We start from the raw sequence: 26,783 nt of genomic DNA on the forward strand, positions 1-26,783 counted from the left end.
GATTTCATTCTGGCCATGTCAATGTCAACATGTCTTTATATATAACCGGTCATTAGCATACCTGCTCTCCAGCCAGCAGGCTGTGGGTTCGAATCCTGCCATGGTCATGGATGTTTGTGATTGTCTTTAGGTAGGAAAGTGAATTTCATTGACCAGTGTGAGACCACCTTTCTGCTTGAAGGCCTGAAGTGGCTTGTAAAAGTTCCATGTTTGGTCTCTAGAGCAGGGTTTCTAAACTGTGTAAAACATAAATCAAAAATACAAAATAATACATAAAATTGATAAAAAAAAAATAGAAAAAATCCTTAGCTCACTCACAATACCAGTTGTACTATAGGTTTGCAAATAATGTTTCGTTGGTGGAAGCAACATTTAAAAAAAATACTTTGTTACACTCATCAGATTTTTATAAAAAGAACCACTGCTCTATAGAGGACTTTGAATAACATAATATTGTTACAGACAAATGAAATGTTTCTCATGAGAGCAGAAATGAGAATTCAAAAATTGAACTCTGAGCACTAAGATTGCAAGACAAAAAATTTGAGTCATTAATGTTAACATAATTTTGGTGGAGCAAATATAGTATTATGTAGTGTTGTTAAAATACTCTTTTGTTCAACACTGCTTCAAGAAAGATCCCCCCCCCTTTCTTTTTTCACAATTATTCCACCACCCCAAACATGAACAGTATTTTGAGGTTAAGGAGATTTATGTAGAGTTAGTGTCTGGATAAGTGAAAAGTAACATCTTGAGCAGAGGAGGATGCCTAGCTTTTTTTAGATTCTGAGGAAACTATCGATATGATATGTTTGTGGAAGGAAAAGCTGGAGATAAATGTTAATCCAAGAAGAGATCTTATCTTGTCTGGTGATTTTTGTGTTATCGAAGGTAAGAGAAGGTGAATCTATATTTTTTCCAAGAAAGCAAACAGGACTTCATTTTGGTAGCATTGAAGTTTATTAGGTGATTCCCCTCCCCACCCCCCACACACATTGAAGAATAGTGTCTAAGTTGCTGGTGTTTTTAGTAATTGTTTTAAGACACTAGTTTTGAAACTTGGATCATTTGTACGTGTCAGGACTATGAACTGAACAATGTTATAGAGAGTTATGTGTTATATATTTTTGTCATCAATCCCCAGTCCTAAAAATACTTCAGGCGGAAACTTTGTTTTCTTACACTTGAATAAAGGATTAAGCCAAGTATATAATTTCTTGTATCTTTAATTTATAGTATGACCAAGTGAAAAAACTTCCAACAAATTCCAGGTGATTGGAGTAGAGCTCATTGTACTACGGTAAAAAGGAAAATAAAGTAAATGTGAGAATTTCAGAGAAATTTCTCTACTGAGTATTTTAGGTAAGATATATGCAAAGCATATTGAGAATAGTCTAAGAAAATATGTGGAAGAGAAACATGAACAAGTTGCATTCAGGCAAAATGGGACAAGACTACTTTTTTATCATACATTTCCTGATATATATATATATATATATATATATATGTCCTCAAGGAGGATATAAGATACTATGACAAGTACTACACAATTATGTTTACATTACAAGAAAACCTCGCTTAACTCGAATTCGATATACGTGATAATCAGTTAGCATGATTGAGTGAAATGATACTATTTCCTGCTTTAAGCGAGAAATAGTATCATTTCCACCAATCTGCAGCGAGCGGGAAAGCTGGAAGTCATTAAGGCAAAATGGGTGAAAATGAAAATGAAAGTGGCGCTAGTAATACAATGATCGTGTGAGACCTGGGATACAGTGAATCTATAGTTTGGACTATATTAAATAAGAGCAAAGAATACAAAAATCAAGAAAAAGTTGCTACTGCTTCTTTAAGCATGCAGATCCCTGAAATAGAAGCCATTTAATGATCGAGATGGAGCGGCTTCTATCACTCTGGATTGTGGATTTTAACCAAAAAAAAAAAATACCTTTAGTACAGGGAATATTCAGGCAAAAACTCTCAATATTTTTACCTCATTGAAAGAGACTAAATTTCAAGACGAATGAAAGCTTTACTGCGAGTTTTAGGATAGTTTTTCTATTTTAAAAATCGAACTGGACTGCATAACGTAAGAATAACTAGGGAATCTGCTAGTGCTGATAAAGATTCTGCAGCTAAGTTTCCTGAAGAATTGCAAAGGATAATTCAGGAGGGTGATTATGGTGATTGGCAAATATTCAACGTCAACAAAATTGGTCTCTTTTGGAAGCGTATGCCAACAAAAACTTTCCTACATAAAACAAGCGTCTCAACCAGAATACAAAGTATCTAAAGATCGTCTTACATTTTTATTAGGAGGCAATGCAGAAGGCAACTTTAAACTCAGGCCTATGTTAGTTTATTGTGTGCAAAATTCGAGATCTAATATTATTGAAGAAATCGGCACAATTGTAAAAGAACTTGGATTTAATGAACTGGATAATGAAGAAGTGAGAAACTTGCTCAATTCTCATTCAGAACATTTAAGCGAGAATGATCTCCTTCAACTAGAAGAACAGCATGCATATGAAGAAGAAGATAAGGATGGCGAACACGAAGACAATGTTACGACTAAGAAGCTAACTGCAAAAGAACTTGAGCTTATTTAAGTTAAGGGATATTACATCCCATATTGTTTCTTAGCCGAATAAGAAACTCAGAGTTTCATGCCGAATATAGAAACTATATAAAGTTTGGCAATTCCAAGCGTAAGCAAATACCTGGATAGTGCAACACCTGACCCATTTGGTAGTGCAAACTGAGGCAACTCATAGTAAGGGTGGAGCAAGCTCCGATCACTATTCTTGGTATTTACCCATAATGTGAACTTATCTCCTAGGAGCTGTATTACTCTTCTACATTATGAGAGGTCACTACCCAGACTGGTTTCAACCTTTATTGAGGTCTCATCAGTGAGTAGGTAGAATGGGAGTTCGTGTCTTTCATCATCGCCCTTTGGAGTATAAAGATTGCTGAGGGTCAGCAGGTAATAATAGGGAATGTTAAAGAAAGGTAGAATATGATAGTAAGAGATAATAAAGAGGCCTCAGTCAACCTGTTTAGCTATGTAACCAAGAGGTTGTGGCTAAACGATCTGTACATGTCATCTCTTTTCACCTGTTCTAAAAAAAAACTTTAAACGTACTTTACTTTACCCCATAGTTTAAACTAGATTAAACCAGGTGTCTGAAGATGTCATCTCCCAACACCTATTGCTCTATATATAAAAAAAAAAGTGACTTAAATTAAATTAAACCAGGTGTTTGTAAACGTCTCTTGTTCCTACAAGAAAGAGAAACGGAAAACATTTTAAACTTAAATTATATAGGATTGAATTTTGGAACTTGAATAATTAGCTTAGTGCCGAATTAAAGGGATCCATTGTTTTGAAGGGCAATTGAGAAACAGACGTCAGGAGATTTTCTTGACGTCTGTAAAGAACAGACGTCAGAAAATCTCCTGACGTCTGTTCTTTACAGTTTACACTGTAACATATCTGAAATAAAACTTTAAAAAAAGGAAAATAAAAGAAAAAAAATTATTAATTAATTCTGGAGTTGGTCTGAGGAAAAGAAACCTGATATGACTTTGAAAGAAATCAGTGGAACTTCAAATGAAACTCCCAAAATAAAAAGGAATTGACAAAGTGGGGGGGAAGAACCTGGCCCGAGTGATGCAGCCCACAGCGGAGCTGCACCACCTCGACGTAAGCCTTCGCAGCTCGGGTTCTCAGGTCTACCCCCTCCTTTGTGGACTAATAATCATAAACCTGTTGAGGCAAGCGAAAAAAAATTATATATATATTTTTTTTTACCACCTCCTGCGTGAACTAACTCAACTCTCCTAGCTGTCGTAACCTTTGGAAGTATTTACGTCCAAACCACTCAGTGTCTTCTTTGATCTCTGACTGTTAACTTTCTCAAAGTTCTGCAGAAGTACTTACTCTCGGCCTCTGTCAGGCCCAGATGACCCGTTACCTGGTTGGGCACGGCCGTGGCTATGTCCTCGATATAGATATCGTTCCATTTCATACTTATAATTCCTTTATGAAGGAGGAACGTTGGCCCATCTTCTCTGCACATTGTTACGAATACACTGTCTGCGGATTCGATGGGTCCACTCCATTTCTTTATTATTGCAGTCCCATTTTTAAATATATTTTCACCCATAACTAGTTTGATTTCTTCTACAGAAAATTCTTCAGCCTCTTCCTGTATTGTTGTTTTGGTCTCCATTTCATTAACTTCTGATTCTTCTGATGAGGTTGTGTTACCTGGCTTTGATTTTTTTAATGTTCCCTTCTTCAGGGCTTCGTGACCACTTTTGTGTACCTTCTTCTTTAGTAGTTTCCATTTTTTCCTCCGTTTCACATTCTTCCTCTGCTTCATTTTCCTTCTCTGTATCTAACGTGGTAGTTTCTTGTTGGTTGTGTTCCTTTATTTCTTCCACTGCAGTTTCTGGGGTGGTGGCTTGATCTTTGGCTGCTTCCTGGGTCCTCGGTTCTTTCTTTGCTGGTCGTTTCTGCATTCTTAGTTACGGGCGCTTCCTTCTTATTGTGTTTATGATTCCCTGTTGCTATTGTGTTATGTGCAGCCTTCAGGGTTGGGAAGTCTTCCCGTTCTGTGTCATTAATATTTACTGCTGGTGTTACTGTGGTTGGCGTGATAGCACCTCCCATCCTTTCTGCCTGGTTTCTGGATGGGCAGGTGTCTACTTTGTGATCCATGGTGCCACATTTAAGGCAAGCTGATTCATTGTTCTAATGCATGGCCTGCTTTAAGGCAATTTTTATACTTAAGTCTAGGGCAGTCTGCCCCAAGGTGGGTTGAAGCATTGCTTCTTTACACCAGGATAATTAACCATTACCCTGGCTGATCCTAAAAAAACGAAGTTGGGGACAGGTGTTTTCATCTCCATGGAGATGAAAACCTCCCCTGACTTCCACTCTGGGATATCCATGTCGTCAGATATTGTTACTTCTCTAACTGTTCCCCATTTGGAGAAGTACTTTTTGATCATTTCATCCCATTTCTCCAAATTCTAGGGGAAATCTATCTATTTTAATGGTCTTGAGGATACTCCCCACCATGGAAGGATAAAGTTTTTCCTCCGCACATTGAACTCCTTGACAGAGTTTAGATCGCGTTCCTTCATTTTTGACTACGATCTGAAATCGTCCCCCCCCCCCCCCCCCGTAAGGAGTAAATCCGAAAATGTTTTCCAACCCCACGCAATCTATCAGGGCTTTCGCGAATGTCCTCTTATCAATTTTTGTGTTAACCTCGAACCCGAGGGTTTTTACTCGTGGTAAGAATGCTGCCATCAAATAAAAGAAAGGGAGGTTTCCCTGCTATATAGTATATACCATATACCATGGGCCAAGATAGGAACAAAAAACCCGGAATAATAAAAAAAACAATATTACCAATCCAGGCAGGATAATTCTTGAAGGGAAACTTCAGGACGATCATACAGCAGAGCTGGAACTGGAAGTCGAAGCTCTCTTTCACGGTCGCGGGAAACTGGCAGACTGGAAATTTTGGTATTAACTAGGTAGACCTAGTTAATACCAAGTTTGTAGCGAACAGAACTTACATCCCTTCTATAAGAATTGCCAGGAAGGTGTCCTAATAAATTACTAATTATATGAACAGCCAAAGGCTTCAATTCGGCGACATGAACTTATTTAAGTTAAGGGATATTACATCCCATGTTGTTTCTTAGCCGAATAAGAAACTCAAAGAGTTTCATGCTGAATATAGAAACTATATAAAGTTCGGCGATTCCAAGCATAAGCAAATACCTGGATAGTGCAACACCTGACCCATTTGGTAGTGCAAACTGAGGCAACTCATAGTAAGGGTGGAGCAAGCTCCGATCATTATTCTTGGTATTTACCCATAATGTGAACTTATGGGTAAATTTACCCATAATGCGAATTGAAGCCTTTGGCTCTTCATATAATTAGAACTTTAGCTACTTTTCGATCACATTGAGTATGCTAAGGAAATTTTTTTTTATTCTGATGCTGATATGGACAAAGCTTCAAAGTCCGCCGAAATCTTGATAAAGCGATTGCTGGCTATCGTATTGCATGACAAGATGAAGAAGTCGAGCACGATTCAAACATCTTTACTTAATTTTTTTTGTAAAAAAAATTAAGTAAAGATGTTTGAATTAATGTGTTCCTATTGTTTTTTGTTCCTATTGTTTATTGTATTTGCTTAATGCGATTTCACTTAGCACACATTAATTGATGGATTAAATAATCACGTTGAGTGAGGTTTTCCTGTACTACTATCTCAGATAAACAATTTTCCCTCCAAATTAGTTCATCGCTTGTCAGGTTTTATATTTCCCTCTTCTAGAGTACTTCTAACTTAACCCATCTTGTGGTCATTTTTTGGCCACTCTTGCAAATAAGTAATAATAATATAATACTATATATATATATATCATTATCAGTCATTGTCGATTCACTGCTGGATGAAGGCCTTTCCAAGATTACTCCAAAACTGTCTGTCGATGGCTCTCCTTTCCCATGTCACTTCTGCAAATCTGATGATATCATCAATCCACCGTGATTTAGGTCACCGTCATCGTCGTTTTTCCTCTTGTGGAATCCAATCCAATACTTCTTTTGTCCATTGTTGATCTTGTCTTTGAGCAATATGCTCAGCCCATTGCCACTTCAGATGTTTCACTCTTCCTATGATGTCAGAGACTTTGATTTGATTTCTTATCCATGTTCCTTTTGTGATCCAATCTTGTGATACCTAGCTTACTTCTTTCCATACTAAATTGTGTTTGTTCTTAATTTTTGAATTTTCTTTGCATTCAGTGTCCATGTTTCACAGCCATATGTCAGTACAGGAAGAATACAATGGTTAAAAATGTTTCAATTCAGGCATAATGGTAGTTGGCTTTTGAATATTGAATGTAATTTTCCAAATGCTTTTCACCCAAGCATCATGTGCCTTTTAATTTCGTTCATGATATTTTGTTCCATTGATATCTGTTGTCCTAAGTATATGTAATAATCTACTTGTTTAATTTCCTCATTATTGAGTATTATTATTTCTGGTTGGACATAGCTATTGAACATTACTTGGGTCTTCTTTAGGTTTATCTTTAGGCCAGCTGTTTTGCTAACAATTTGGAGTTCATGGATATGAGGCTGTAATTCATGCGCAGTTGAAGTAAAGATAACTATGTCATCTGCAAAGCATAAATGACTTAAATATCTTCCATTTATCTTCAGACCTTTCCCTTCCCAATCATGAAGTTTGAATATTTCTTGTAGGTGCACTGTGAATAATTTTGGAGCTATTGTGTCACCCTGTCTTATACCTCTCTGTATTTCTACAGTAGAGATGTTTCCATTGAAATGAATTTGCTGCTATGGCATTGGTGTATGCTGATTTGATGGTCCTAATGTATGGCTCCTCCACTTGTTGTTTTCGTAATGCTCAAAGGCTTTCTCATAGTCAATAAAATCAAGATATGGTGGTAATGATATTCATTACACCGTTCAATAATCTGCTGTACAACTTGAATATGGTCCATTGTACTAAAGTCCCTTTGAAAGCCTGCCTGTTCTTTTGGTTGTGTTAGGTCTAGAGTCGCACAAAGCCTATGAGCTAAGACTTTTGTAAACACTTTGTAAACCACTGATAGTAGACTGATAGGTCGGTAGTTCGTTAAGTCTTCCACCTCACCTTTTTTATGTATCAGAGTTAAGGTAGCCTTCTTCCATGTTCTTAGTACATTATTTTTCTCCAGGCATAAAGTAAATAGTTTTGCTATGTGTTTGTAAATTATTTCTCCACCTGTTTTTAGAAGTTCAGCTATAACTCCATCCTCACCTGCAGCTTTCCCATTTTGCAAGCTTTGGATGCTCCACATAACTTCTGGTAGAATCTGTAGTACTTCAGTTGTCATGTAGTTCTTCTTCTTCACTTAATTCATCATCCTGATATAATATTGAATAAAATTCTTCAACTCTTTTTGCTATAGCATATCTAACTCTGGTTATGATCCCATCTTGTAGTTGGACTGCAACCATCTATTTGTTGCTGTTCATCAATTGCTGTTTGGCTCTTTTGAGATTATGGTTATTTTCAGTTGTTTGTTGTATGAATTTACAATTGAATTTTCTTATTTCTTCTGTGATACATTTTCTGATTGTTTTGCACAATTCAGTGTATTCAATTTTATTCTGTAGGTTAATTGATTGTTTCATTTCTCTTCGTTTCTTCATAAGCTGTTTGGTTTCTTCAGAAATTTTGTCTTGTTTCTGTTCTGTGGTACCAACTATTTGAAGTGCGCATTGTAAAAGGTTTGGGTAATAATGTCATTACTTTCTGATAGATCAGCATTGTCATATATAATAAGATGTTTAATTCTACTGTTTAGTTCATGTTGGAACATATCTTTTTTAATGTTGAGTTTATGTACATCTATGTTTTGCTTTGATCTCAGAAACATTTTTCTTCTTCTTTTTGGCAGTTTATTTGGATTTTACTGTGTACTATACGATGGTCACTTCCAATGTTTGAAGGTGTTTATAACAAAACAGTCTTGAAAGATGTTTTTCTTATTGCTGAGGATAAAGTCAATTTCACTAGGTTTTCCATTTCGGCTTTTCCATATCCACTTATGTTTTTTTCTTGAAAAAGGAAAATTCATGATATACAGGTTTTCTTTTTACCTTGCTCCTCTGTCGTCTCTCTCTTCCCATATCCAAAATTTCCCATTGAACTTTCATCTGAATGTTGTATACCAATTCTAGCATTAAAGTTAGTCTCCCATTACAATTCTGAAATGATGTTTTCCTTTATTGTAGAGTTGGGATACATCATGATAGAAGGCTTCAATTTCTTTGTCAGTATGACTTATTGTTGGTGCATAGACTTGGATGATCTTAAGAGTGTATCCTTTTGAGATTTGAACAACAATACTTGCTATTCAATCGGATATACTGTCAAATTCTATTATGTTGTTCTTCAGTTTTTTTTGTTGATCAAGAATCCAATTTCACTGATTCTTTCCTTATATTTGCCTCTATAATATAGTATGTCTCCGTTTTTTAATTGAAGAATTTCTTCACCCTTACTTCTAACTTCACACAGTTCAAAAATGTCCCATTTTAGTCGCTTTAGCTCTTCAGTTAGTTCATTTAGCTATACTTCACTGCTCAGAGTCCTACAGTTTAATGTTCCGAGGTCTAATTAACAATGGCAGCATGATCTGGTTACCCGGGGATTCTTAGCACCCTCTGCCTTCATGTTTAACTACCTGCTGCCATAGGTGGTAATAATCTGCCTCCGGGGAATGAGGGCCATTTTATTTCTGTCACATTCATTTTGGAAGGTTAGGCCATAAATTCACCATGCTGCCCCAGTACAGGCTGGTGAATGGCAATATTTTCGTGCGCGCGCACACACATGTATGTATATATATGAAATATATATATGTATGTATATATATGAAATATATATATATGTATGTATATATATATTTTTTTGCTGACCTTTCTTCTCCCACTTTCTTTCATTGACCATACCACCTTAAATTAGCTCTGCGTGCACACACACACACACATATATTCTTGAATGCTAGCAGTATCAACTTCAGAGGTTGATCAAGTGGGTATTAGATCTGGCTGCCAAGGACTCCAAGCCTAATGTTGTTATGAAGAAAAATTTATTGCTATGTTTTGAAATAAAAATATTAAATCGCATATTATGTTTGTTTCATTTTTTTTTGTTCTAGTGAAGTCCTAGTTCTCTTTGTAGCATATACATAAACTTTGGTTTTTCGTCCCTCAGAACAGGCAAACTGGCTTGTGTAATTCATGGGCCAGTTTGCCTGTTCTAGGCTAACTGGCCCATGAACACACAGGGATCTACAGTCATAAAACACATACTTAATCCCTCACTAGGAGGGCTCAACCAGTCCTAAGGGATGGTGGGGGGAACCCCATATGAATAAATAAATAAATATAATTTTTTTTTTTTTCAGAGACTAAATTTTACCACCAGGCTTAATCCACAACTGGTCAACTTCCTTCCTAATATCTTAATTTTTAATGATTCTGCCACTGATGCCATCTATTCATTCTCCTAATTTTTCTCAGAACTGTGATATCGTTGGTCTCTGATTTTTAATGAACTGTTTCTAATCTAACCCATATTGATCAGTTAAAACTGGTTTGAATGCTGTCTTGTATACTGCTAGTTTAATTTTTAAATGCTTCTCTTATCTACATAAATTTATTCAGTTGACTTCCTACATACCGTCTTCTTTTGGTGCCATTTCCTAACGGACTTCAGCAACCACCTTTCCAAATTTACTTCTGTCATTAGTAGCTGTGTTCAGTTTATTCCATTTTTTTTTTTTATATTGTCTAGCCATGATATTTTCTTTTTCCACGTTTTCTCTTTCTGTTGATTTTATCTTCTAGTATTACCTGGAGAATGTTATACTTATGGTCTCTAATTAGATGTCCTAAGTAGGCAATTTTTCTTCTTTTCACAATATTGATTAATTCTCAATTTTTATTTATTTTTCTCAGTACCTCTTCATTCTTCACCTTTTATGGCCATGGGATCTTGAGCATCCTAAATATCCACATTTCAAAGGCTTCCAGGTTTTTTTTTATTGTATTTGCCTTTAATGTCCATATTTCAACTCTATATAGTAAACTTGACCATAAGTAGCACTTCATCATTCGTGCTCGAATTTTTATGTTTAAACATAAAATGGGTTTCATGTTGATAGACGGTCTTGCAATTTCAATTCTTGATCTTATCTCCATTTCACAGTCTAAACTTTCATTTAGCCAGGATCCCAGGTATTTGAATTTGTTCACTTGTTTGATTTTTGTTTCCATTTAGAATTATGTTTGCTGCTATTGAAGGGTTATTGCGTATTATCTTAAGTTTTTTTTTTTTTGTGTGTGTGTGTGTGTTGTTAATTTTTAGGCCCATTTCTGTGCTTTCTTTGTTGACATATTTTAGTAGTAGTTGAAGAATCTTGAATATTTGTTGTATTGTAATTAAAGCAGTATCATCTGCATAGCATAAGTTATTTATTAATAGGCTATTTATGATTACTCTTTCCTTTCTCTCTTCTGAGGCCTTAAGAAATAAGACTTCAAATTAGATGTTAAACAGAAGATAGGTTATTGGTATTAGTGAATCATGGCTGACTGTAGATGATATAGTTAGTGGGATTGAATGTGATGGGTATAGTGTGTTCAGGAATGACAGGGAGAATAAAATGGGGGGAGGAGTATTGTTGGTGATAGCATGAGCTGCAGCCAAGGAGAATAGAAGTTGAATTGCAGGATAGAGAAAAGAGCACATTTGAGGCCATTTGGTGTGAGATTGTGGCTAGCAGAACTAAATATACAATTGGTGCTGCTATAGACCAGGTTATGGAAAAGATGGTGGTGACAGTATGCACAAACAAATAGAAGAAATGAGTGGAAGGAGGGTAATTATTATGGGAGATTTCAACTATGGTCACATTGATTGGAGTGAGGAGAGGACACATGGGAGGAAGGAATTGGATTTTATGCGGTTATTAAGGGATAACTATCTGCGACAGCATGTAATGGAAAATATTGGGGGTCAGAGAATGCTTGACCTAGTAATTACATCTGAGGATTTGGCTGTAATATGACCACATTGCCACCAATTGGTGAGAGTGATCATAGGGTCTTGAATTGGGAGGTGGCTAAAGGTGTGGAATATTCAATTAAGACAGGGTACATGTGGAATTATCAGGATGGAAAGTATGACAAGCTTAGGCGTTTGATTGGTTCAGTACCATGGCAAGTACAACTGCAAGGACTAGAAGTTGATAGTGCATGGGAGGCAGTTAAGAAATGTTGGCATGAAGCAATGGCTGACTGTATACCTAGAGTCCGAATAATAAATCAAGTAAGGGTTAAATGGATGAATAACACCATTAAGCTTGAGCTGCAAAAAAAGAAACAACTATGGAGGGAATTTAAGGAGAAAGGTGACCGGCAGGCACACCAACGGTATAAAGCGCAGGCCAGAAGGGTAACGAGTGGTAAGAAAAGCAAAAAAGGATTACGAAAGAACATTGGTCATGCAGGCTAAAGAGAATCCTAAAAAGTTTTTTCGATATGTTGCAAGTAAAAGGAAAAATGTATATGGCAGAATGATTTTAAAGCATGCCAATGGGAGGGAGGTAACTGAATCAGTTGATATAGTTGAGTTACTGAGTGAGCACTTTGCAAGAATATATCATCCAGGTGGTGACATTGCAGAAATGAATGAACCAGTAGATTATACGGCAATTGTGGTGAATGAAGTGGAGGTGAGTAGTCTACTGCATAACCTCAATGTCAATACATCTGTGGGATTGGATGGTATACCAGCTCGTGTCGTACGAGAAGCAGCTAAAGAATTGTCAGTACCCTTGACCATTTTGTTTAATTTGAGTCTCAGGTCTGGGTTAGTCCCGAAGGGGTGGAAAAAGGGGAAAATAGTTCCACTGCATAAAGGTGGTTCCAAGACTGCTGTTGTAAATTACCGACCGATTAGCATATCAGGAATCATTGTCAAGGTCTTAGAGAAATTAGTCAAGAAACAAATACAGGATTGGATAGATGAAAATGGGATATTGTATGGGGGACAACATGGTTTTGTGAAGGGTAGATCATGCTTCAGTAACTTGCTCACGTTTTATAACACAGTGACGGCTGAACTGGATAGGGGTTAATGGGTTTACAGTGATACTACTGGACCTTGCCAAGGCCTTTAACAGGATATCACATGGAACTCTAATCAGTAAACTGGAGCAGATGGGGATGGATATAGGGTTGGTGAGATGGATAGGAGGGTGGTTGAAGGAGAGATACCAGAGAGTGGTTTATTCAGGAGTGGAGTCTAAAAGACGGCTTGTGACTAGTGGTGTGCCTCAGGTCTCTGTTCATGGACCACTGCTTTTCAATTTGTTCATCAGTGATATAGGAAAGGATCTGAGAAGAAGTGTTCACTTGTTTGCTGATGATGCAAAGTTGGGTAGAGCAATTGTGAGTGCACAGGATGTCAAAATTTTATAGGATGATTTGGATAGTTTGGAGGACTGGGCTAGGAAAAATGGATGTCAATTTAATGTGGCAAAGTGTAAGGTTATGCACTTTGGGGTGAAAAGAATAGCAGCAGTATATCACATGGGTGGAACCGTACTCCAGGAGATTGATGAGGCCAGGGATTTGGGAGTGTTGGTGGATAGGAAATTGAAGTTTAGGGGGCACATTGCAAGAGTGGCTAAATCAGCTCATCAAATCACTTGGCTTCTGAAAAATACTTTAACATGCAGAGACAAACAAGTTGTTCCTCTGTATCGAGCCTTGATAAGACCCCATCTGGACTACTGTGCCCACTTATGGGCACCAGGGTTTCTTCGTGATGGGGAGGAAGTGGAGAGGATCCATCGATGAGTGACCAAGATGATAGCAGGTCTGTGGAATGAACCTTATGAGAACAGGTTGAAGATTTGTGGGCTGCAGTAATTGGTCAATAGACGAAGAAAAGGTGATATGATTGAGACATTCATACTGAAGGATTTCTATAAGATTAATTCAGAAGAAATTTTTGAGAATAGGACTGCTGGTGGGAGGACTAGGGGCCATGCATGGAAGTTGGGCAAGAGTGTGGTTGACAAGGGTGTCAGAGCTAGGTTTTTTACTTGGAGGGTGGTGAATGAGTGGAATAAGCTTCCTGAGTCTGTTGTGGGTGCTACGACTGTGAATGAGTTCAAGGCAAGGTATGATAGATACTGTGTGAATGTCGAATAGTTGTTCCAGACATGATGTTAGGGCCTCCCTCGATGAGTCTGTCGACTCCTTGGAGTTGCCCGGAATAATAATAATAATAATAATAATAATACGCATCCTTGTCTCACTCCTCTTTCAATTTTGATATTGCTTGTCCTGATGTTTATTAGGACAGATACAGTCTTCCCCGAGTAGAGGTTTCTAATGATTCTAACCTCCTTATCATCTAGGCCTAGTTGTTCTAAGATGTTTATGAGTTTATTATACTGGATCTTATCAAAAGCTTTTTTAAAATCAATGAAACAAATATAAAGGTCAGTTTGTCATTCTCTGCATCTTTGTGCTAAGATACATGAGCAGCAAAGGGCTTCTCTTGTTCCTAGGCCATTTTTGAAACAAAACTGAGTTTCACTAATGAAATCATCACATTTTTGGTATATTCCGTTATGAATAATTTTTAGGAATATTTTGAGTCTGGCTCATTAGGCTAATCAATCCCAAATCATCACAACTTTTCATGTTAAGGTTTTTAGGCAATGCAATGAAGATTGAGTTCAAGTCAGTGGGTAGTTTACCAGTATCATAAATTCAGTCGAATAATTTTACAATTTTATCAATATTACTGTCATTGATTAGTTTAATAATTTTTGCTGGTAGTAGTTCATTGGGTCCACATGCCTTATCCTACATACTACCTTTGCTAATTCTGTTATATATTTTCATTTTTAATTTGCCATATTTACTAAAAAAAAATTTGTGCAAATTAGCTGAAATATTTCACTTGTTCTATGGGATCTCTATCGAGAATGCAGTTGAGGTTTTCATATCAATATCTTTTTTTACAGCTAATATTCATGTCATATTATTATTATTACCGCCCCAAGACCTCATGGAGTCAAAGACTCATCTGGGAGGTCCTTTTATCACACATACAGCTCATCATACCGTGCCTTGAACACATGCAAACTCCTTGCAGACACCACACTCTCAGGCAAGGCATTCCAATCATTTACAACTCTGCACGAAAAAAACCTGACCCTCACTCCCCTACTCACACCCTCTTTATACAGTTTCCAAGGATGATCTCTGGTTCTCCCCTGATCTCCCACTGTTTTCTGTAGAACTTCTCCACCATTCATCCTATAACAACTCCTTACCAACTTGTAGGTCTCTATCATATCTCCCCTCTTCCTCCTGTCCACCAGACTCTGCAAATTACATCTTCTCAATCTTTCCTCATACTCGACATTCCTTTGGAATGTCTAGTATGACGAGTATTTGTGCAGCTGTTCAGTTAAAGAGTTTTGGGGACTTGTGCTGGATTTGTATAGAAGTAAATCATTGCCTGCATAAAGCAAAGAGCTGAATTTGATATCTCCAATTCTGACTCTCTTCCATAATGTGATCCATATAGATAACAAATAAGAGGGAAGATAGAGTTCATCCTTGTCTTACTCCTGATTTTACAGCAGGTTTTCCGGAGTATGTAAAAAAAAATAATAAAAATACAAAAAATATATAAAATTAAGAAATGTGAAAAATCCTTAGCCCACTTATGGTATAAATGTACTCTAGGTTTATGAAATGTTTTGTAGATGGAAGTCACATAAAAAATGTGATACTGTGAGAATATAATAGATATCTGCATTCAAGTATCATAAAGCTTGTTTATAACACTATATTTAGGGCGTAAATTGGTGTTATACAGAACAGTATAAGTAATACAAAAGTGTGCACACTGTCTCCACAGTTATTCATAATCTTACTTATTTCTCTTCACTCCATTGGGAGCATAGGGCCTCAACCATTGATCTCCATCTGATTCCATTTTGTACTTCTCTCTTCATCTGTGTCCAGATCTTTTCAGTCTTTCTGAGGCCTTCTACTCTTCTCTGTCAGGCTCATCTTTGGTCTACACCTCTCTTCCTCTTTCCTTGCTGATTCCATTCTATTGCCTTGTTTGACTGTATTTTTCAGGTTTTCTTAGTACATGCCCTATACATCTCCATTTTCTTTGATTGATGTCACCCATTATTGATTTTTGTTTATTTTTTTGCCATAACTCCTGATTGAGTATCTTTTCTGGCCATTTTGTTTGTAGAATTTTTCTTGTTCATTCTGTCTGATCTTAGTAAGAACTTCATATCTATAGATACTATCTTTCTGAATTTTTCATGTTGTTCCTCAAAAATACAAATCAGTACAATATAGCAAATTTGCCTAAGTGACAACCTTGGTATAGAAACACTGGTTATTCCTGTGATTAAATATTAAAACACAAATGATGTATACATTCAGCCATATATTAAAAATATGATAATGTGAAAGATGTAGACATACCTTGTGGAAGATATTCTTCCTCTTGAGTTGTTGATATTTTTTTGGAACATAATTTTGATATAACACTTTTGGTAGATATTAGCTCATAATCCAAACTCTTAAAATAATAATAATTTACAAGAGGAATTTAAAACCCTTAAAGTAGATTAAAAAAGCATGGAAATATTTTTAAAAAAATAGAGGAATACATACTGTCTAACATAATGAACTTCCCTGAAGAATGAAGAAACAAAAATAAAAATTACAGTATGGACTATTTCAACTGGGAAGGGAGTAGATTCTTCAGAGGAGTGAGGAAAAATAATGAAAGGTGAAGTCTGTGCTAAGTTTATGGTTGCATTGAATTTTTTAGTCATTGCTCATTGACAGAAATCTCGAGCTTCCAATTCTCTGAGATCATGTAAGGGTGATGTACATTTATGGAATTTCTGTCACATTGTATAGCTATGGTTTCTGAAATTCTTGACATGTTTTCATTATTTTGAAGGTCAAATATAGTAGCTTTTTCAATTTGAGAAATGTGGTTCGGTAAAAATGGACTGCCTTGATTTACCCTCATAAAAACAAAAATGTAGCTCCATCTCTTCTGAAACCACAAAAATCCAATCTACACTAGATAATCTGATTATAAATTTATCAAACTTATCAAATCCCCTACACCAGATGAAATCACCATTCTAAACAAAGGCCTTAATTTTGCAATATCTCCAAGTTATGTACTCAGCAAAGATATTATCATTAAAACCCAGACAAAACTAGAAACAGACCTCAATAAAGAAGCAATATTTCATAAAATAACATGATCAGTAGTAAAATAAAAATACAGGCTAACCTTACTCTTTATCTACAGAAAGCTTTGATATCACTAAAATTGCTAAAGCAGATAAAGGTGACATGGTATTAGTAGAAATTCTGAATGATCAAAATATGTACCAAAAATACCTAATGACTCTACTCCCAATCTCATAAAACATGATAATGTATTGCATAAATCAAAATTTAAAAATCAAAATAAGATAGATAAAACAATACCTCAGGCCACTCGCACCCCATATATATTTGGACAAGTCAAAATCCACAAAGTAGGTTATCTAAAATGTACCATACTTTCATCACCTCTATCCAAATGTTTAGCTAAATTACTTAAACTGTTATTAACCACATCTAAATTTATAATTAAAAACACTAATGACCTTTTTCACAAAATATCAAACCTAACTTTATTCCAAAATGGCATCCTAACTTCACTTGATGTGACCGCTTTATATACTGACATTGACATCCCCAGGACATTACACATCATTCACATCTTACTTCTAGAAGAGACCATACTTTAAACTCTTGTACAAAATTAACTCTAATAATATTTTATCCCTCATAAAATTAATAATTTCGGCAAACTTTTTTAAACTTAACAATCATATCTATATCAAATTTTTAGACTCCAGTGGGCCAAATTGTCATCATCAAATTCCTGATATGTACCCTTAAAGGGTGTACAGAATATCATAGTACTACATGAAAAACTTACATCATCACTAATTGCCTATCTACAATTTTGCTCCAAAAGAATCTGTTACCTGTCAAGACTCCAACATTATCAGATCTGATATTTCTATCTTCTAAGGCACTTTTTACTGTATCAATCCACCTATATCTTGGTATTCCTCTGGATCTTTTTCCTGCCAACCTGGCAGAGAACACTTGTTTTGCTAATCTTTCCACTCCCATCCTATTTAAGTGACCATCCCATCTGAGATTAGCTCTGCTAACGCATTCTTGGATGCTAACAATCTCAAGTTCTTTCTAATATCCCTGTTCTTAATATGATATTGCCACTGATGCAGTTTGTTCATGCTGCTAATTTTTCTCAGGATTCTCATATCTGTGGTCTCTAGTCTTTGGTCAAGTGTTTAATTTCTAACCCAGATCTGAGATCTGAAAGTTAAAATTGGTTTGAACAATATCTTCTATACAGCTAATTCAGTGCTTTGAAATTTCTCCCTTATTCCATATAAATTTATTCAATTGACTTTCCACCATACCAGATTTGTTCATTCTGTTGTCTGTTTCCACATTTAATTTACCATCTTCACTAAAAATTGTGCCTAAGTAGCTGAAATGTTCTATAGGTTCTCTATACATAATGCAATTGATATTTTCAATGCTTCTGCCTATTTTCATTGTCTTTGATTTGTTATTGCTGACCTTCATACCAAATCTATTACAACAGTTATTCAATTTAGTCAGGGAATCTTACAGACTTGTATTGGATTTATTTAGAAGTATAACATTATCCACATAAAGTAAAGAGCTGAGATTAACATCTCCAATTTTGATATTAGGTTTAATTTCACTTTCCTTCATAATGTGATCCATATAGATAATGAATAACAGAAGGGATAATGTACATCCTTGTCTTACCCCAGATTTAACATCAAACCATCTTCAGGTACTTCCTTCAATTTTCCTTACTTATTTACTCCACAACAAGAATATTTTATTAAATACATGAACAAGTTTACCGCCTACAGTTTACAAGTTTAGAGATGATAAAGGTGACATGAAAACAGGAGAAAAAGATATCCTTGAAGTATGGAGTAATTACTTTGAAAAATTGTTAAATGAAACAAGCAGCGATGACAGCATAGTGGTAAAAAACGCTGCCCAGGCATCCAGTCAGGAATACATATCCATACTTGAAGTAGAAAAAGCCATTAAAAGTCTGAAATGTGGAAAAGCAGCAGGAGTAGATGATATTCCACCAGAAATGCTCAAGTATGGAGGTATAAAAGTCTTACCAGTGGCTTCACTGCATAATTGAGAAGACCTGGACAGAGGGGTGAATTCCAGATGATTGGAGTAGAGCTCTCATAGTACCCATATATAAAAATGGAAATAAAACTGAATGTGAGAATTACAGAGGTATTTCCATATTGAGTGTTCCTGGTAAGATATATGCAAGTATACTTGAGGAACGGTTGAGAAGGATTGTGGAAGAGAAGCTTGGTGAAGAACAAGCTGGATTCAGGCCAATACAGGTTGCAGGATCAGATTTTCACTTTACAATAAATAGTTGAGAAATCATGGAAATATAACAAAGATCTGTATTTAAGTTTCGTAGATATGGAAAAGGCATATGACAAGGCACCAAGAGAGAAGCTATTCCAAACGCTACGGTTATATGGTGTCAGTGGAGCATTATATCAAGCAATACTTAGTCTTTATTTGAGTTGTAAGTCAGCAGTTATAATTGAAGGAAGTATAGGAAGGTGGTTTAATGTTATATCTGGTGTCAGACAAGGAAGTACATTATCCCCAATCCCCACTGTTATTTATTATCTATATGGATCACATTATGAAGGAAAGTGGTATTAAACCTGATATCAAAATTGGAGATGTTAATCTCAGCTCTTTGCTTTACGCAGATAATGTTATACTTCTAAATAAATCCGCTATAACTCTGCAAGATTCCCTGACTAAAGTAAATAATTGTTGTAATAGATATGGTATGAAGGTCAGCATTAAAAAAACAAAGACAATCAAAATAGGCAGAAACATTGAAAATATGTTCTCCATTGTGAATGGAGAACCTATAGAACAAGTAAAACATTTCACTACTTAGGCACGATTTTTAGTGAAGATGGTAAATATGAAAATAGACAACAGAATCGACAAAGCTGATATTGTAGGAAGTCAATTGAATAAATTTATATGGAATAAGAGAGAAATTATCCAGAACACTAAATTAGCTCTATGGAAGACAGTATTCAAGCCAATTTTAACTTGTGGATATGAGAGCTGGGTCAGAAGTAAAACACTTTGCCAAAGACTATAGACTGCAGATATTAGAGTCCTGAGAAAGATTAAGGGCATGAACAGATGGTATCAATGGCAATATCATATTAAAAATGAGGATATTAGGAAAGAACTTGACATTGTAAGAATCCAGGAATGCATTAGCAGAGCTAATCTTGGGTGATATGGTCACTTAAACAGAATTGGCAAAGAAAGATTAGCAAAACAAGTGTTCTCTGCCAGGTTGACAGCAAAATGACCCAGAGGAAGACCAAGATATATGTGGATTGATATGGTACAAAGTGCCTTAGACAATAGAAATATAAGATCTGATATTGTTGGAGTCTTGCCAAGTAACAGACTGATTTGGAGGAAAATTGTAGATAGGAAGTTAGTAATGATGTAATTTTTTATGTAGTACTATCATATCCTGTACACCTCTAGAGGGTATATATCAGGAATTTGATGATGATGACAAATTTACAACATTAAATTACCACCACACATCACAGCACCATTTTATATTATTATTATTATTATTATTATTAAAACAAGACCTCATGGAGTCAAAGACTCATCTAGGAGGTCCTTTTATCTTACACACACATCTCATCATACCGTGTCTTAAACACATTCAAACTACTTGCAGACACCACGCTCTCAGGCAGGGCATTCCAATCACTCACAACTCTGCACGAAAAAAACCTGCCTCTCACTCCCTTACTCACACCCTCCTTATACAGTTTCCAGGGATGACCTCTGGTTCTCCCCTGATCTCCCACTATTCTCTGTAGAACTTCTCCACCATTGATCCTATAACAACCCCTTACCAACGTGTAGGTCTCTATCATATCTCCCCTCTTCCTTCTCTCCACGAGACTCTGCAAATTACATCTTTTCAATCTTTCCTCATACTCAACATTCCAGAGGTCAGAAACTACCTTAGTCATTCGCCTTTGGACCCTTTCCAACATCTCTTCATCCTTCTGAAAACCCGGTGACCAAATCTGGGCACAATAGTCCAAGTGTGGCCTAATCAAAGCCTTATACATTGGAACAAGTATCTCCCTACTTCTACATGTCAGTGTCCTCTGCATCATTCCCAGAAGTCTTTGTGTTGTCTTCACAATTTTGGCGATGTGTCCCCTCCTGTTGAATATTAAGGTTAAGATCCTGGATTACTACTGTCCTACTTATAATTTGTAATGAACTCTTAGAACAAAAGGTTATGTGAAATATGTGGTTAACTAGGATATAGCTTTAATGTACGATATTTTTTTTTTCTAACTAGAGGTCAGGGTAATAGAATAACAGTTGATCGAATCATTGTCACTTGGGCATACTGTTTGAAATGCAATGTGGATTGTGTGTGCGTGCGCTCATGTGTGCTCTAGATGATGACCTTAATATGTAGGTTGAAATGTCAGGAAATTAAAGTAATCATTTAATTTTCCAATTTATCAATACAAGCACTTCCGTCTGATACAAGCACTTCACCTCAAAGCAATGTGGGCCACCTAAAGTAACTTATTGTCCCCAGTAACCCGCTTATTATGAAACAATGAGTGAACTGATCATTGGCCACCAAATTCCCATTAATATAATACTTTGCCTGCAATATTCTCTATCCTTATTAGGGTAGAAGAACTTTTAACGTTTAGTTAACAAGTCCTTCTTGACCATTGTTTTCCTTGGAAAACACGAGATAGGATGGAGACCGTTCCTATCCTTATATAGGTCTCCATCCTATATAGGAAGTAGTAGAAGGGATAAATCAGGAGGAGGAGTTTGTATTGTGAGTTTAAAGTTAAACTGGAAAGGGGTTGAACTGTGCTGAGACCACTGTTGTTTAATTGATACATTAATAATATGGGGGATTAGATAGAGAGAGAGAGAGATACCATTTGCTGATGAAGCTAAGTTGGGGTGAGTGATAAGGGATATCTGATTCAGCAGATATCCCTTTTGCAGTCTGACTTGAATAAACTAATCATATGGGAACATGTTAATGGACGTCTTTTTAAATGTAAGGGTATTCATTAAAGATGAAAGGTTTTGCAGGCAGAATATTGTATTAATGAGAATTTGATGCAGTTTAGGATCCACACTGTTAATATCACATCAGATAAGTGTACTGTTGAAGAGAATACTAAGCCTTTTTATAAGGTCTTTAATGAGATGGGGAGTCAGAAAATATCCAGAGGTAGATGATATGACAAGACAATAGCTGGCCTGTGGAATTGTACATATGAGGATAAACTGATAGAATGCCCAAAGTTTAAGGAATATTTGGAGGAGAGGAGAAATGATAGAAACAAGTTAGTAATGGATATTTGCAGTGTGTGTGAAAGACAGAGATAGAGAGATTTTGTAGTTTATGGCTGCAGTAAGCAGAAATAAGGATCATCTTTGGAAAATGGCTTAAGGTTGTTGCTAGGAAGAATGTGAGGTCAAGATTCTTCTTGTTATTATTATTATTATTCAGGTCTCCATGGAGACAGACTCATCGTTGGAGGTCCTTCCTCAGAAAAACAGTCTATCAAGACTCATCGCAGGAGGTCTCTCCTAGGAAACATAAAGTCTATCATACCACTCCTTAAACTCATTGACTATTCTCGCTCTCACCACTCTATCAGGAAATGCATTCCACTGTTCAACCACCCTCATGCAAATAAACCACTCCTCACCCTCTTGCTCACAGCTTCCTTTCGTAACTTCCAGGGATGGCCCCTTGTCATCACTCCTTCTCGCTCAACCAAGCAAAAGAACTCCCCAGTGTCAACCCTGTAACCACCTCTCAACAGTTTAAAAGTCTCAATCATATCACCCCTTCTTCTTCTATCCACCAAACTCTGCAGTCCATATTGCCTCAGCCAATCCTCATAACTAACATTGTACAATCCTGAAACCATCTTTGTTATCTGCCTCTGTACCCTTTCGGCAGTTAATTTATCCTATTCAAATCCTGGGGACCAAATCTGAGAACAATAGTCTAAGTGTGGTCTGATCAGGGTCTTATACAACGGAATGATAACCCTTTTATCTCTGCAGGTCAACGTCCTTCTCATTATTGCAGCAATCCTTTGTGATACCTTTGCCACCTTTGTAATATGTCCCTTGCATTTCAGGTTTCTATCAATCATCAACCCCCAGATCTCTCGTCTCCCCCTACTTCCTCCAGTATATCTCCTCCAATAGATTATGCAGCGTCCCATCGATGTGTCCCAAACCTCAAGACCTTACATTTTGCTGCATTAAACCGACACCCTATTCATTTGTCCATCTGTCTAGCTTAGTCAAATCTTCTTGTCGGGCTACCACATCTGCACTGTTACTAATAACCCTTCCCAGCTTCACATCATCTATAAATAACTGAATATCCCCCTGCATTCCACTGACAATGTCATTGATATAAAGGTTGAACAGTATAGGTCCCAGTACTGAACCCTGTGGGACCCCAAACTGTCCCACCATACACCACTCTCTGATACCTATCAGACAGATAATCCTGAATCCAGTTGACCAAACTGACATCCAAACCCATGTGCTGCAACTTAAATATCAGCTTATCATGTGGCACCCTGTCAAATGCCTTCACTAAATCCAAGAAAATTGCAGTATATGCCTTTCCCTCATCTACTGCTCTTGTAACTTTATTATAAAAGGCCGGCATATTACTAAAACAAGAGCACCCCTTAACAAATCTATGTTGACTCTCACAGATAACATTACCCTCATCTGCCCAATGCTGTGTACGGTCCCTAACTAATTTCTCCAAGATCTTAACAACTACTGATGACACACAAACTGTCCTATAATTAGACGCTTCCACTCTGCTACTGCCCTTATGCAATGGCACTATATTACCTTCCTTCCATTCCCTGGGCACCTTTCCCATAGCTGGACTTTCATCGAAAAGCCAGGTCAAAGAAGCTGTCAGTTCTTCTTTAGTACATTCTCTCAAAATTCGTGGTGAAATACTAGTCCCACAGCTTTACTGACATCCAAGGTACTCAGTATTTGGAACACACTCTCCTCCTGCACCTCAAAACATCGAACCTGCCCTATCCCTCTAGTACTAAAATTTACTCCTCCAGGATGAAATACTCCAATAAAGTGTTCATTGAACAATTCCACTATGTCCTCTGCATTAGTCACTCTATTCCCATTTCTATCCCACAGTGTCATTCTTCCACAATCTCCTCTTACTGGCCACATAGCTAAAAAAATTCCCTAGGATTTTCTTTGGATCTTTTGCCAATCTCTTCTCATATTATAGTTTTGCCTTCCTCACCATACTAGTTAGTCTCCTGGCCTGAGTCTTATATTCTTCATGCATCTATTCTTCACCTTTCACCTTATATCTCTTCCATAACCTTTCACCTACAGTTCTTGTTTGATATTGTTTGTCATCCACTTTTCACCAAATTGTGTTTGCTTCTTCACTCGTAGGATACAGCTTACTATTGCTGCTAACAAATATTCTTTCATAATTTCCCAAGCATTAATGATATCCCAGCCTTCCAATTCCTTCTTCCATGAAACTTCCCCAAGTTGATATCTAAGACTATTATAATCACCTGCCTTATAATTCCACATATGTTCCCATCTCTTTGATACACCTGCATGTCTGTTCATCTTCAAAGTCAAAAACCACATGGTCACTCTCTCCAACTGGTGGGAGAGATGTGATCTCAGTTATTATCAGCTCTTCTGATGCTATAACCAAATCCCAAACTCTTGAACCTCTTGTTCCCTCTATTACATGTTGCCTAAGACATTTGTTCCTCAAGAATTCTAGAAATTCCATTCCCTTATTGCTACATGCATCTTCCTCTTCCCAATTCATACTGCTGTAGTTAAAATCTCCCATAACAATCATTCTTCTTGCACTTGCCAAGCTCCACTGTCTAAACATCTCCTGGTCCCCACCCTCTGTGCTCCTTGGTTTGTAGCAACACCCCACGAAATATCCTGTCTTGCCCACCTCTACCCCCACACTCTTAGAGAACATAAGTCTTCTTATCGTAAGCAGCACTCCACCACCATGCTTTCCCTTCCTATCCTGCCGACAAATGCTATACCCTGCTACTTCTATTCCTGTTGTTATATTGTTTTCTGTCAACCACATCTCAGTGATCTCAATAATCTTTGACCAGGCTGATGGAATCAGTGCCATCAATTCCTGTCCTTTATTCCGGATACTCCTGGCATTAAGTATAAAGCATAAAAATGCCACTGTTTCTATACCTAGCATTATCCCCCTCTAGACTCCACTGGGCTCAGCATTACCTGATGTCATCCCCCTTCTCACAAGTAACCATTCCCACAAGAGGCCACCCCTGTTACCATCCAGCCTGGGAATTCTAGTTTCCCTGCATTGACACACCGACGCATTCAGAACAGCAATCTCTCCAGCCTACGTTCTTTCTCATTCAAATGCAAACGGTCTCTCGCATACAATTTCTTTCTGTCCTCAAATGCCCTCCAAGCATCCACATATTCCAATCCTCTCTTCTGACACATTCTAGCTATTACGTTATTCATTATTACTGCTCTTCTGCTCAGCTCATCACTATCATACCTAGGCAGCATGCACACTATCTTTCCTCTCTGTGTTTTCTTTTGTACAACCTCAAGCAAAAATCTCATGTCTCTCACCGCCCAATTTACATTGCCTCTCAAGTCATTCTTTCCTACCATCACAATCATCTCATCCACCCTTTCACCCCTCTTAATTGCTATAGCCACACTTTCTGTCATTCCTCCAGGCAAACACTCCTCACGCATCCTATCTTGCACCCCACTGATCATTGAGTCCCCATACATTACACCTCTTACCACCCTGCTCCTCACTTTCTCTCTGTGTTCCCCTACTTACCTGCCTTCCTGACATCACTCTATCCCTGGTTCCAGCACTCCCTCGCATTCTTCTCATTCCCTCTCTCCTCTTCTATCATTCCCATAACTCTCTCTTATTCTCTTTCTTCCACTAATCCTATTCCCTCTTCTATCATTCACATAACTGTCTGTCGTTCCCTATCTTCTACTGTTCCTATTCTCTCTTCTATCATTCCCATAATTCTCTCATTTCCTCTCTTCTTCTGTTCCTGTTCTCTCCTCTTCTATCATTCCCATAACTCTCTCTCACTCCTACTCTGATTCGCCTTGCATTCATCTCTTCCATTTGCCTAATCTCATCTTTCACACTTCTCATCTCATTCCCTAGACCTTCCACCTGCTCTTTCAGCTCATCCATCTCTCTCTGCAAGTCAGCCACTCTTGTTTTCCATTCATCCTCCCAACCAAGACCATCTCCGAAAACTTCACAATCATTCAACCTTTCCACACTCCCCACTCTCATTTTTTCATTCATGTTTCTCTCGCTATTCTCGCCCTCTATCATACCACTCATCTCTCTATGTGGAGGATCTCCCGCCTCTGACTCAATGATGTCCGTTATAGTCTCAACGAGGTCAATTATTATTCTTACGTGACACCTCCAGGGAGTCCAAAGACTCATCGAGGGAGGATGCCTACTCTACAGCTCTCCGTCTCCACTCTGCTAATTCATCAGCCGCAACTGCCTTCATCATCTACACCAACGCCATCTATCGCCGACCGCCATCACTAGTATTTTCACAAACAAAACATCCCTGCCCACGGCAGGATTCGAACCCGCAGCTTTTTGGCTGGAGAGCTGATACACTAACCACTTGGCCAACCAGGCTGGCATTATAGTCCTCTCTAACTCATCAAGTTTTTCCCATTGCCTGCATTTTGCACATATACATATTTCCCCTTCTCTCACTTGCCACATATA

At 37.2% G+C, this 26,783-nt stretch overlaps 1 protein-coding gene across 1 annotated transcript in view; it reads left to right on the top strand.

The window, feature by feature from the left end:
* Sirt7 (sirtuin 7) overlaps positions 1-26,783 on the top strand; it is a 190,480-nt gene that overhangs the window by 120,893 nt on the left and 42,804 nt on the right. The window lies entirely within an intron of this gene.

Source organism: Typopeltis vanoorti, chromosome 17, assembly GCF_054136105.1.
Source record: "Typopeltis vanoorti isolate ZY-2024b chromosome 17, IOZ_Tvanoo_1.0, whole genome shotgun sequence".
Lineage (NCBI taxonomy): Eukaryota > Metazoa > Arthropoda > Arachnida > Uropygi > Thelyphonidae > Typopeltis > Typopeltis vanoorti.